General features: G+C 43.7%; 1 protein-coding gene across 1 annotated transcript in view; it reads right to left on the reverse strand.

The window, feature by feature from the left end:
- Positions 1-12,891, reverse strand: part of NALCN (sodium leak channel, non-selective) — a 270,853-nt gene that overhangs the window by 117,458 nt on the left and 140,504 nt on the right. The gene's annotated exons all lie outside the window — the stretch shown is intronic.

A 12,891-nucleotide genomic window follows, 5' to 3' on the forward strand; every position in this document is an offset into this window, starting at 1 on the left:
GATACAGTAACAATAATAGGACCCGTTTTTTTTTTTTTTTAATCCATTCTATATTTAACAGCTTGTATCTACTAATCTGAAACTCCCACTCCAGCCCTCCCCTACCTCCCTCTCCCTTGAAAACCACATCTGTTCTCTATTAGACCATAGTTTTTTGGGTTTTTTTTTTTTTTTTTTTTTGATGTCACCACGTCCACCACATCATGGCTATCTGGGCCCAGATATATTCAGGCTTATTCTAAACCACATCGCGCTATACAGGACATTTCACAGTTCACGCCAAGTCTAGCCCTCTTCCTGTGACCTTGAGGCTGACCTTGATGTTATCACCAAAGCGCTCTCAGAGGAGAAGTCTCCCTTCTCCTCTTCCTCGCCCAGATCCAGAAAGGCCACTTGGAGGGCTCGGTTGTGAGTCTGAGCTGTCTCACACCACTTCTGTCTCCCCTGGGCACTTGAGCAGGCCCTGCTCTGTGTCCTAACCTAGTAAATTTTCTCCCCAGTGAAATGGCAAACACAAATCTAAAAAGAAAAAAAAAATTTCCCTGATTGAAAAAGGGAAAGCCACAGTTGCCCCTCCCTTTTCTCAGAGCATTTCCTCCGGAACACTTATGCTTATAAATTCTTCTCTGCCCCTTTGAGACCTATATAAATCTTTTTAAAAGTTAAATAAGTCGCATCGTTTTACAGTGCAGGAATAGGGTTCCCTCTCCCCTTCTTCATGGGAAGGTGGGAATATAACTTTGCCACCTGGATCCACGTTGCAAAACTACCTATTTATCATGGAGATATGAAGAGTCTGATTTTCCTTTGGAGAAAGGCAATTCGCTATCACAGAGGGCCACCCCCAGTTGCCAGGTGAATTTAGGGGGAGCTATATTTAACAGATGGTGCCGTCAAGTCTCCTTGCTTGAGGACTGGTTGCTTTCATCCTGACAGCACGGATGTCTTCCTTGCCATTGTTTTGGCAGACTGCGTGTGATGCCCATCGCAGTCTGGTTTACCGCTTATTCAATAATAAAACTGTTGCTTTCCTGTCTACCTTGGCAGAGGTTTTCTGGGTTGTCAGAGATTTTATTTTTAATTATTTCCCCAACACCAGACAGATGGCAGGCTACTTCACCACACTGAGGTCATGCTACTCGATTAAACTGGACTCTGTGTCAGACGGTGCCTTCAGGTCAGTCGCCCAGTCGTGTCCGACTCTTTGAGACCCCAGACAGTGCCCGGTCAGGAACATAAATGCAATATCGTGCTCACTGCTATGAAGTTCACAATTGAATTAAGCAGATGTGGGCTGGCACTCTGGTGGAAAAGAGCACTGTGGTTGGAGACCTTGATTGGCAAATAGGCTCTGCCAGCCACGAGCTATGCAGCCTTCCGTGAGTTTCACTGCCCTCATTTGTATGATATAATGGCTATAATAATAGCTCAACAAATTGCAGCTATATTGTTGTTTCATTTAATCCTCCCCCAAGAACCCTGGTGTATGGTATGTTGTTGTTGTTTAGGTAAGCAGTTGTGCCCTACTCTTTTGAGACCCCATGGACTGTAGCCCACCAGATTCCTCTGTCCATGGGATTCTCCAGGCAAGAATACTGGAGTGGGTTGCCATATCCTTCTGTAGGGGACCTTCCCAACACAGGGACTGAACCCACATCTCCTGCATTGCAGGCAGATTCTTTATCACTGAGCCACTGGGGTGTGGTATAACCTATGTTAAAATACACAGACATAAACTTAGATATACAAAACTAAAACAGTTTTCTTGATATTTTTACAGATCAATTAAATTTGTATTTAATTGAACCGAATTGAGTCCTTAAGCCTTCCATTTGCTTTGATGGCTGAAAACTGAATCTTGCTACATGAATCCAATTTAGTCCTTTATAACTCAGTTACATTTGAATAAATGTCCCTTTTCTTTGTGGTTCAGTCACTAAGTCATTTCCAACTCTTTGTGACCCCATGGACTGCAGCACGCCAGGCTTCCCTGTCCTTCACCATCTCCCAGAGTTTGCTCAGATTCACGTCCACTGAGTTGGTGATGCCATCTAATCTCATCCTCTGTTGCTTCCTTCTCCTTTTGCCTTTAATCTTTAATTGTAGGGTTGGTTTGATGTCAAAGATGTGACTGTCACCGGCATCTGGTTTACTGTGGTCATGTGACTGATCCTCTGTCCCCCATGAGGGGCAGTCAGGGTGCTTATTTTGGAGACTCTGGGCTTTCTTTCTGCTGAACTGCTCACGACCTCAGTTCCGGGGGCCCTGCATCTAGTCGCCCCAGGCTCTCCTTGGCTTGTGGCATCACTCCACTCTCTGTCTTCACCTGGCCTCTCCTCTTCCTCTCTGTGTCTTATCCTCATCCGTCTCTTACAAAGTCAAAGTGTTAGTCGCTCAGTTGTGTCTGACTCTTTACGACTCTATGGACTGTAGCCTGCCAGGCTCCTCTGTCCATGGAATTCTCCAGGCAAGAACACTGGAGCGGGTAGCCATGCCCTCCTCCAGGGGATCTTTCTGACACAGGCTTCCCTGGTGGCTCAGAGAGTCAAGGATCCGCCTGCAATGCAGGAGACCTGGGTTCAATCTCTTATAGTCATCTGAATTTAGGGATTATCCAGATAATCCAGGATAATCACATCTCAAAATCCTTAATTTAATTACATCTGAAAGGGCCTCTAAATAAGGTCACATTCATAGGCTTGGGAGTTAGAACATGGATATATCTTTTGGAGGTCCCCACACAACCCCTAAGTGGCTCAGACAGTAAAGAATCTGCCTGCAATGCAGATTCAACCCCTGTGTTGGGAAACCCCCTGGAAAAGAGAATGGCTACATGCTCCAGTATTCTTAGGGCTTTCCTGGTGGCTCAGACAGTAAAGAATCTGCTGCAGTGTGAGAGACCCAGGTTCAATCCTTGGGTTGGGAACATCCCTTGGAGAAGGGAATGGCTTACTCACTCCAGTATTCTTGCCTGGAGAATTCCATGGACAGAGAAGCCTGGTGGGTTACAGTCTGTGGGGTCGCCAAGAGCTGGACACGACTGAGTGACTGACAGTTTCACTTTCACATAAACCCTGCTACTGTCAACTTCATTTCTGGCTCGGGTCGTTGTTCCCACACACAGGCTGTCAAGTCTCAGGGAAGTTTGGAAGTTCTGCCATTCCATCTGGGGGCTCAGGAAGACTGAATTTTTGGGGGGTCTTTCAGGCTCTCTATCTAGACCTCTCAGACAGCTACCCAGCTCTGTGCAGGCGGCCCTGTGTCCACGTGGGGCCCCTAGCAAGGCTATCTCCCCGTCAAGTTCAGACAAGAAGTGGTTACAAGAAAGCCTTGGATGTCAACACCCCCAGGGTGGGAGCAATGCTGCTGGTGCCCTGGGTGTGGCACGCCAGCTACCATCAAAGCACTTCACTCCCAGCCTCTCTCTACACCCTTCTGCCTCCTTCAGGTTTCATCCCAGAGAACATTATTATGTATTCTCAGAAAGCAGGGATGTGAAGGGAAATGGGAGCTTGGGGGGACACACAAGTGTGAAGACTGACAACCGGTCAGAAACTGAACCCCGTCAGAATCTCCCAGCTTCAGTTCTGTGCCAGCCGAGCCGTTTTGATTTCTGAGAGCTGATCTAGGCAGATGGGTCTGGGGGTGGGGGGGCTCTTCTGAAGGCTGCTCACGTAAGATTGTGAGGGGCTGGTAGAGAGTCTGGCACGGTGCTGCCAAGATGCCAAGGAGAAGGGGGGATGCTGTCAGGAAGAGAAAGGCTTTCCAGGTGGCATGAGCAAAGACGGGGCCTTGGGGGTGTGGGGCCAGGTGGGGGTGGTGGGCAGGAGAGCCTGGCCCAGGCATTGCTGCCTGGAGGAGGCTGGGCGAGACCGAGAGGTGGGCTGAGGGGCTGGGCAGGGTGCCTGAATGTCACCAGGGGAGGTTGGGAGGAGTGACAGGGAGGCTGTAATAATCAGAAGGGGGTGACATTCTTCTCTCCTCTGTTAAAATTTCCCTTTCAGAAGCTCTCTCTCTCTTTCTTTTTTAAAAATGCATGCAATGCAGTTATTTTAAACTGGATCACTGAAGAGTAACTAGACAGTGTTAAGTGCAGTTTGACAAACATTATTAAATATGTAACATTTTGTTACTTTATTTTAAAAAAAATGGTAGAGATGATACCTCTTTTTCAGAGGAAAGAGAAAATAAGGCTACCCCGAGGGCAGAGGCACAGAGAGAAAGCCCGGGGATTCTAGCCGTACTTTATCATCTTCGTGGAGGTAAGAGTTTGGTTTTCATGGAAGAGAGAAGGCAAGACTCAAAAAGGAGATGCTTTGGCTTTGCTGGAAAACATGATGAAGGGGCTTTGCAGGCAGAAACCTGTTGGGAGGTTTTGGTAACAAATTTAAGAACAATAAATGAGAGCGTTTAAAGTGTGCTTTAAACTGTCATGAACTAAACCTTTAAACATTAAACTGACTCAGTGGATGTGAATTTGAGCAAACTCTGGGAGACAGTAGAGGACAGAGGGGCCTGGCGGGCTACAGTCCACGGGGTCGCAAAGAGTTGGCCACAACTGAGTGACTGAACAACAACATCGTTCATTTAACATCTTTGAATGTTCAGGCTTTCCTGTAGGCGACGTGATGGCAAAACAGAAACCATATTTTAAAATGTGTGTGGAGCTCAAGTTTCCCCCTGAAGCTCTGCTTGGACACAGACACTTATAGATCCTTGTCGCCGTCTCCTGACGGGAGGGCGTGGTGCTAAGGTGATAACTCGGCCCTGGGGGTCTGGCTTGGACTGTCTGGAGTGGAGATAGAAGACGCAAGAGAGGCTCCGCCTGCAGCTGAGCGCGAGGAGGTGAGAATTACTTTGTAGTTCTTTTCTCAGACTCTAAGAGGGTGGCGATAACCACTGCAATAAAGAAACAGAAGCGAAGGGAGGCGGCAGCTTGGTTCTCATGGTATTTAGTTTACATTGTCAGGGAGACACCTTTTTCCTGCAAACGCAGGGCTGTGAGGCGTGGACTGAGGATGCAAGCTGACTCGGGGGTTGGCCATTGCTCTTTCTCCCAGGGTTAATCGGAGTGGGGGACGGAGCTGAATTCTGAAAGCGAGAACCTTTCCTCAACCCTCTCAGTGCTGCTTTTTGTGGTGGTTTGTTCTGTTTTCATAGAAAGCTGAGGTAAGGCTCGTTAATCATCTGAGTGCACTACACTGACGTCTGAATCTTATTTTTAGCCAATGTCTGTCTACTACCAGTGCCATCTGCGTGCTGACGAAAGGCTTTCCATAACCATTAGATGGGACGTCCTGGGTGGCTCAGAGGCAAAGAACCCCCCTTCCAATGCAGGAGACAGAAGAGACAAGAGATGCACATTAGATCCTGGGACAGGCAGATCCCCTGGAGAAGGGCATGGCCACCCACTCCAGTCTTCTTGCCTGGAGCATCCCGTGGACAGAGGAACCCGGCGGGCTACAGTCCATGGGGTCACAAAGAGTCAGACATGACTAAAGCGACTTAGCACACAACCATTAAATGAGATTCACAGGTTTATATTCAATGCTACTGATACAATAAAGAATTTTTATAGGGACTTGTCACACTGAATTACAAGAGCACCATCATTTGCAGTGAAACCCTTTTCCCTTTTTGCTTTGCCAGTTCTAAACTACACAACCTGTTGTATGCATTATGTATTTTTTATAACTTATATAATATTTAAATTTACAATGGGGCATGGAAATCTAAATCACTATTTTTTCTTCAAGATGCAATTTCAGGGGGGAATAAAGGCTCATGATATATCCCTTGATTTCCTCTTGAGCTTTGTTAAATAAAGCGCACACACACTCTCAACACAGAGGTATTCAGTATGTGCAGTGCTTTAAAACAAGAAATTCAAATTCACATCTATATTTTCATGCATTGGCTACTCACTATTTGTAACAGATCTGTAATATCACATTATATTAATAAGCAACACATGTATTTGTCCTGCCATGAAATATATAATGACTGTGTTAGTAACACATCCACTTCCTTATTTTATGATCAATACTGATACATTATGAATCACTGATCTGAATGAAAAAGTAGAGAATAACTATTTGTCCAGGTATCTAATTCTTTACTTTTTCTCAGATTTTCTCAGACTATAACACCTATGCTTAAGGTATTTTTAGCAATGACCATGCATTCAGTGTGGGAAATGACACAAATCAGATCTCGGCAACCCTGGCAAGTCTCCTTCCCAGAATTTTTATGAACGATGTAGCCACCTCTAGGTGGGGCACTGACCCTCCAGCTCAGCGGGCTTCCAAAGCAATGGGTCCTGTCCCCACGTGGCAGCAGGTGTTCTGTTACTGTGATTCCTTGAAAGTGAAAGTTGCTCAGTCGTGTCTATTTGCGACCCCATGGACTATACAGTCCATGGAATTCTCCAGGCCAGCATACTGGAGTGGGTAGCTGTTCCCTTCTCCAGTGGATCTTCCCGACCCAGGAATCGAACCAGGGTCTCCTGCACTGCAGGCAGATTCTTTACCAACTGAGCAAGCAGAGAAGCCCGTGATTCCTTAGGACCTCTCTTCTATAACTCCTCTCACTACTAAAAAAGCCAGCTGCACCTGAGCTGAGACCTTTGCTAGGTTTAGGTGTGATACTTTGAACCACAGAGTATTAACTTGGTTTTCTTCCATTTACCCACAATGCATTTAGTAAAATTCAGCCAGTGAAGCGGTGTGTTCTTCAGCATCCTATGTCCCCCGGTTGTGCTGTGACATGACCACCCTGCATCCTCGTTCTCTCTATCGCAGGGAGAAGCTAGGTTAGCATGACACAGGCTGCTCCAAGTTACACTGTGTGTGCTCAAGAGAGTGGCTTCACCGTCTTAGAATGGCTTTTCATGATAATTTTCATCTCTGTCGCTTCGTATCCTATTTTGAATTCTCTCCAGCTGCGTATAGTTCTGCACTCACCATGTCTTTCCTTTTTCATTTCCAGTTCTTTTCTAAAGTTTCCTTATGATTTTCTTTGCCTTTTTATATAGCTTAAAGACAACCCTTTAGCTGAATTGTCACCTTTAATCTTATTTCTTTCTCTACGGTGAACCTCATTAGCAATTTCTTTTTAAATTATTTTCAAGGATACAGTAGAAACACAGCAGGAATCTGGGCAGTACCCCATCACCTTGCAGTTTTCTTTTCCCTTTTCTTTTCTTTTTTTTTTTTTACCATTTCTTTTCCTCATTACCTTTTTACCATAATCATTCTATCCTAAGCTGCCTTGCAGGCTGTAGTTGGAAACTATTTCATCGTTCATATAGGTCAATGAAAAGTCAAATGTAATCAGAGCAATGTAAAATGAGAAATGTTCAACACAGATGCACTTTTAAATGAATTCTATAAAATCAAGTTATTTAATTTACACTTTGGAAGGCCCATTTTTGTCAGCAAAACATGACTATTCTCTGAAAGCTGCCGCTACAGAAGCAAAATCAAGAGATTGCTGTGTTAATGTAAGCACTTCAAAGGTAACAAAAAGACTAACCACAATGAGCGCTTAATTACATTTTCTCTCAGTATTCACATCGCAGGGCTTTCCTTTGAAACAATAATAAAGGGGAAAACACTGAAAAATAAGGAGTCTTTCAACTGCTTAAGTCTTTTATCATTCTTATCCCCGAATCATTGACAAAAGTTGTTGGGGGAAGATGGATTTCATAAGCATTGGGCAAACTGCAATCAGTCACGGACAGAAGAAATTCAGAATACATACCTGGTGGATGAGAGAGACATTTTACAGAACAGTAGATAATGGTTATAAATATGCATCTCCTGTACACTTAAGCCTGATTTTCATTGTGGGCTGACAAATTGGTGCCCCCAGGGGGCGATGGAAGAGCCTGCTGTTTTCTATTCCAGAAACTGCAGCCAAACCTTTATTTTCGTCTGCTTGGCACATGCCTGTTTGTCCCTGAGAAGACTAAATCAGGCTGTGTGGCTCCACGGGCCAGGGTGGATAAAAATTAAGTCAGAGTATGTATATGTATGTAGACCTTTTTTTTCTTTTTTGCAATTTGGGTTAAAATGCTTTGTAGTATTTTACAAAAACAAAAAACTCATACAACTTAGCAAAAATGTTCTTTTTAAGCTAAATTCAAGCCTAAAGACAGGCTTATGAAATCGAGATTTTAACTTACACATGTTCAGTTTGGAAGGGTAGCAACGCACATATAACGCAGGCTATCATCTCCATGCCCATATTTATGTGATGGTCCAAAACCAATCTCTAGCTGTTTTACTGCCAATATTTAAAAAATTTCAGATCAGGTTGATCTGGCATGATCAGGAAGCAAATGCTTATCATGTATATAAAAAATACAGCATGTCTGAGAGTCTCTTATAGCTTTTATCTATGGTTGGTTTGTGTTTACTAGTGCAACTTCTCTACCAGTTGTAGGCTCAGAGAGCACAGATTAAGCTTTCCCAACGAAGGCCAGGATGTAGGCTAGTACTTATACAGAGTGGCTGAGATTCAGGAAAACTGTGCTGAATCAAACTGGGCTGACTTGATAGACCTCATGAAAATAACTGTCAGTCTAAGGACATATAGGAGAATAAAGCAATTGTCGATAATGCTTAAGGGAATCTCCAGTGACCTGGAGAAACGACTTCAGTCTCTAGACTTTTTGGGTAGTATAAAATTAACACATGCAATTTTGAAAATCTAGTTTTAGAGTGTGCTATGGAGCCATTCAGAGGCTCCTCTGATAGCTCAGTTGGTAAAGAATCCACCTGCAATGCAGGAGAATACCTGGGTCAGGAAGATCCACTGGAGAAGGGATAGGCTACCCACTCCACTATTCTTGGGCTTCCTGGTGGCTCAGCTGGTAAAGAACCCGCCTGCAATGCAGGAGACCTGGGTTCGATCCTGGGTTGGGAAGATCTCCTGGAGAAGGGAAAGGCTACCCACTCCAGTATTCTGGCCTGGAGAATTCTATGGACTGTATAGTCCACGGGATCCCAAAGAGTTGGACACGACTGAACGACTTTCACTTTCATTTCATGGAGCCATTTGGGCAGCAACCAGGATCCCGGATTTCTACCTTCTGGTATAAACCCTAAAGGGCTTCCTTTGTGACTCAGCAGTAAAGAATCTGCCTGCAAGGCAGGAGATTCAGGTTCAATGCCTACATTGGGGAAGTTCCCCTGGAGAAGGAAATGGCAGCCACTCCAGTGATCTTGTCTGGGAAATTGCATGGACAGAGGAACTTGGTGAGCTACAGTCCATGGGATTCTAAGAGTCGAACACGACTTAGCGACTAAACCAAACACCTTAAAGAAACTCTTGCACAACTGGACACAAAGGACAAATGCATTCGTTGCAACGTGTAAGAGCAAAATATTGGAAAGCCACATAAGCTGTGTCTCCAGGAAGGGGAATGAGAAGCAAATATGGCATGTTCAGCCAACGGACCGCTACTATGTGACTATATATTAATGCCTGAATTAACTCTCTGTGTATTAAGATGAAAAGATTGCAAAAACAATGTTTGGTTAAAAACTTAACTGAGAATATATGTATTGATCCTATTTATTTTGAAAATTGCTACTCCTAATCATTTGTAAGGAGGGAAAAGTGAAAGTGTTAGTCGCTCAGTCGTGTCCAACACTTTATGACCCCATGGACTATAGCCCGCCAGGCTCCTCTGTTCATGGAATTCTCCAGGCAAGAGGCCTGGGGTGGGTTGCCATTCCCTTCTCCAGGGGATCTTCCTGACCCAGGGATCAAACCCAGGACTCCTGCATTGTAGATGGATTCTTTACTATCTGAGCCATCAGGGAAGCCCTTGTAAGGAGGGAATCACATGATCAAACATAACTTGGCCTCAGCATGGGGTGGAGTTATATCAGTGAGAGGAGTGTGCGGATCCCTTCCAGACAGGGCCAGCCATGCGCTGGAGCAGCGCTCCTCAAACTGAAAATATCACATTGATCTTAAAAACCAAGGGTATAAAAATGTCTGTAGATGATTTAAAACATTATATATTTTAATGGGTATGTATAAGTGTGGAAAACTACTGCAGTCCCTTGATTTTAAGATGCACATTTATTTTCACATTTTAACAATCTGAAATTGGGATGTATCTTGCAATCTACGTGTGTACTTTAATTGTACTTTGTTTATTAATATTATACCAAATATGAGTCTTTATAAAGTTGATAGATTGAAGATAAAAGGAGAATGGGGTAGCAGAGGATGAGATGATTAGATAGCATCACTGACTCAATGGACATGAATTTGAGCAAACTCCAGGAGATAGTGGAGGACAGAGGAGTCTGGCGTACTGCAGTCCATGGGGTCGAAAAGAACTGGACATGAACTAGTGACTGAACAAACACAACAACAAAGCTGATAGTATGCTAAATTTCATAAACTATGATTTAAGAACTAGAAGATGGGCTCATACCAAATTCATCAAAGTCACTGTCCGGGAGAATGGGTGTGGAGAAGACCAAAAGAGAGACAAACTTGGGCATAAATGATGCTTTAAACTGATCAATAATACTTTAATTTTATAAATTAAAAACATCTGAAATAATATTTTAGCATTTGTTAAGACAGCTTGAAACGTACATACCATCTTATTTAAACTTGAAGAAACTCAGGGTTGGTGATCGTTAACGATCGTCTTCTTAGACCATGGCTAAAGCACCCTGAAAAATACAAGCTCACCTCACATGTACTTGGCAGCCTTGGAAGCTAGATGTGCTGGGGTCTTAATAGCCCTCACTTTCAGATATAACACAACAAACAGATCAGGGAAGTTGTCTGATTCTTCCACAGTCATACATCTAGAGACTGGCAGAGACAGACACTGAATCTAGATTTTTGGACTTCAAGCCTGCAGTCTTGAACTCTACCGTATTTAACAGACTGTCCTCACTGACATGTGTGTATGTGTGTTTGCGCTCAGTCATGTCCAGCTCTTTGTGACCCTGCAGACTGTAGTCCACCAGGCTCCTCTGTCACGGGATTCTCCAGGCAACAATATTGGCTCCAGTTACCATGCCCTCCTCCAGGGGATCTTCCTGACCCAGGGATGGAACCTGGGTCTCCTGCACCTGCTGGCAGATTCTTTACCACTGTGCCACCTGGCAGACTTTTAAATTTTCAACTGCTTTAGAGATTCAAAAAAATTATGAACAAAAGAACAAAATACTTTCAATTTTCAGTTCTAAAATTTTTGAAAAATTACAATGAGTGTTTTGGGCAGACACTTAAATCAGTAGAATGAAGGTGTAGAATTAGACATGGGTTTTCAAGCTATGTTCTGTGGATTCCTAAAGGCTTCAGTGAATCTCAGGAGTCCCTGGAAGTGCTTCAGGGTTCCAGAAAGTTCCATTTTTGGCACAATAAGGAAAATTCAGACTGTCCAAGAAATCTGTTATCAGATTTAATATTTTATTTCACCATATTAGTGATTCCTGTAGAAATCCACTTGAAAAAAAATTACTTTGCTAACTAATTTACTAGGCTAGATCATTTTTCTTCCTGCTTGTATATTACTGTGTTAGTCTCTGACTTAAGAATCAAATCTCTGCAGGGCTGACAGCATATTATATTGTTTTAACAGAATAACAATTATACAGATTATTCCCATACATAGATGATTTCAACCATCTATCCTGAATTTAACCAACGATCAAAAGTCTCTGAGGTATTCCATAATTTTAAAGGAACTTAAACAAATGCGTGCATGCTAAGTTGGTTCAATCATGTCCAACTCTTTGCGACCCCATGGGCGGTAGCTCGCCAGGCTCCTCTGTCCATGGGATTCTCCAGGTAAGAATAGTGGAGTGGGTTGCCATTTCCTCCTCCAGGGGATCTTCCCAGGGATCCAACTCACCTGCCTTATGTCTCCTGCATTGGTAGGAGGGTTCTTTACCACTAGCGCCACCTGGGAAACCCACTGAAACACACAGTAACTGCTTAACAAAAACTAGCTGAGTCTGTAAGTGAATGAATGAATGAATGAATGACACAGGTCCTGAGAAGGAGGATGTAGAGACCTCAGGACCAAGGGTCTGCCAGCACAGGTGCAGCCAGGTGTGTCTCCAGAAGCCTGACATCCACTCCTACCGCTCAATGTTCTTTGTGAGCACGTGTGAGAGTATTTTTAAAGTCATCCCATGTCAAAAATGCCAATATTATTCCTATGTGATTCCACTCTTTGAGCCCAGGACCTTTCTCCACATCACAATGTATCCTCATATACCTTTTGATGGACATGTCTGTGTTTTTGTTTGTTTTAAATATTTTTTGGGGGTATGGACTATTTTTAAAGTCTTTATTGAATTTGTTACAATACTGTTTCTGCTTCATGTTTCTGGTATTTTGGCTGTGAGGCATGCAGGATCTTAGATCCCTGATCAGGGATTAAACCTGAACCCTCTGTACTGGAAGGCGAAATCTCTACCACTGGACCACCAGGAAAGTCCCCAGTCTTTGACTGGAAGGCCTTGGCATATCGCAAATGTGATGTCTAGTTTAATATACGTAGTTTGTCCAGCATTTACTTGATTCAGAGATTTTAGAATTGGAAGGAGCCTTAGGGATCGCATGCATTTTATTTTAGTGGCTCATGGGGAGAGGTCTGACTTGCTGCAGACGTGTTCAGTGACAATGCCAAGTTTCATAATCTAGGGAAGCAGCAATAAATAGTTGCCAGATCATGGGCTTTGAGACCAGGCTGGCTTGGGAATGTTCTGGCTCTAGTGTTTATACTCTTTGTGACACTGGGCAAATTAACTCCTCAGTTTCATCATCTGTAAAGTGGGACTATTACATAACCTGACTGTCCCAAATATGAGGAGTAAAATTATTATAAGGCATTTTGCCACT

This window comes from Dama dama, chromosome 30, assembly GCF_033118175.1.
Source record: "Dama dama isolate Ldn47 chromosome 30, ASM3311817v1, whole genome shotgun sequence".
NCBI classification, from domain to species: domain Eukaryota; kingdom Metazoa; phylum Chordata; class Mammalia; order Artiodactyla; family Cervidae; genus Dama; species Dama dama.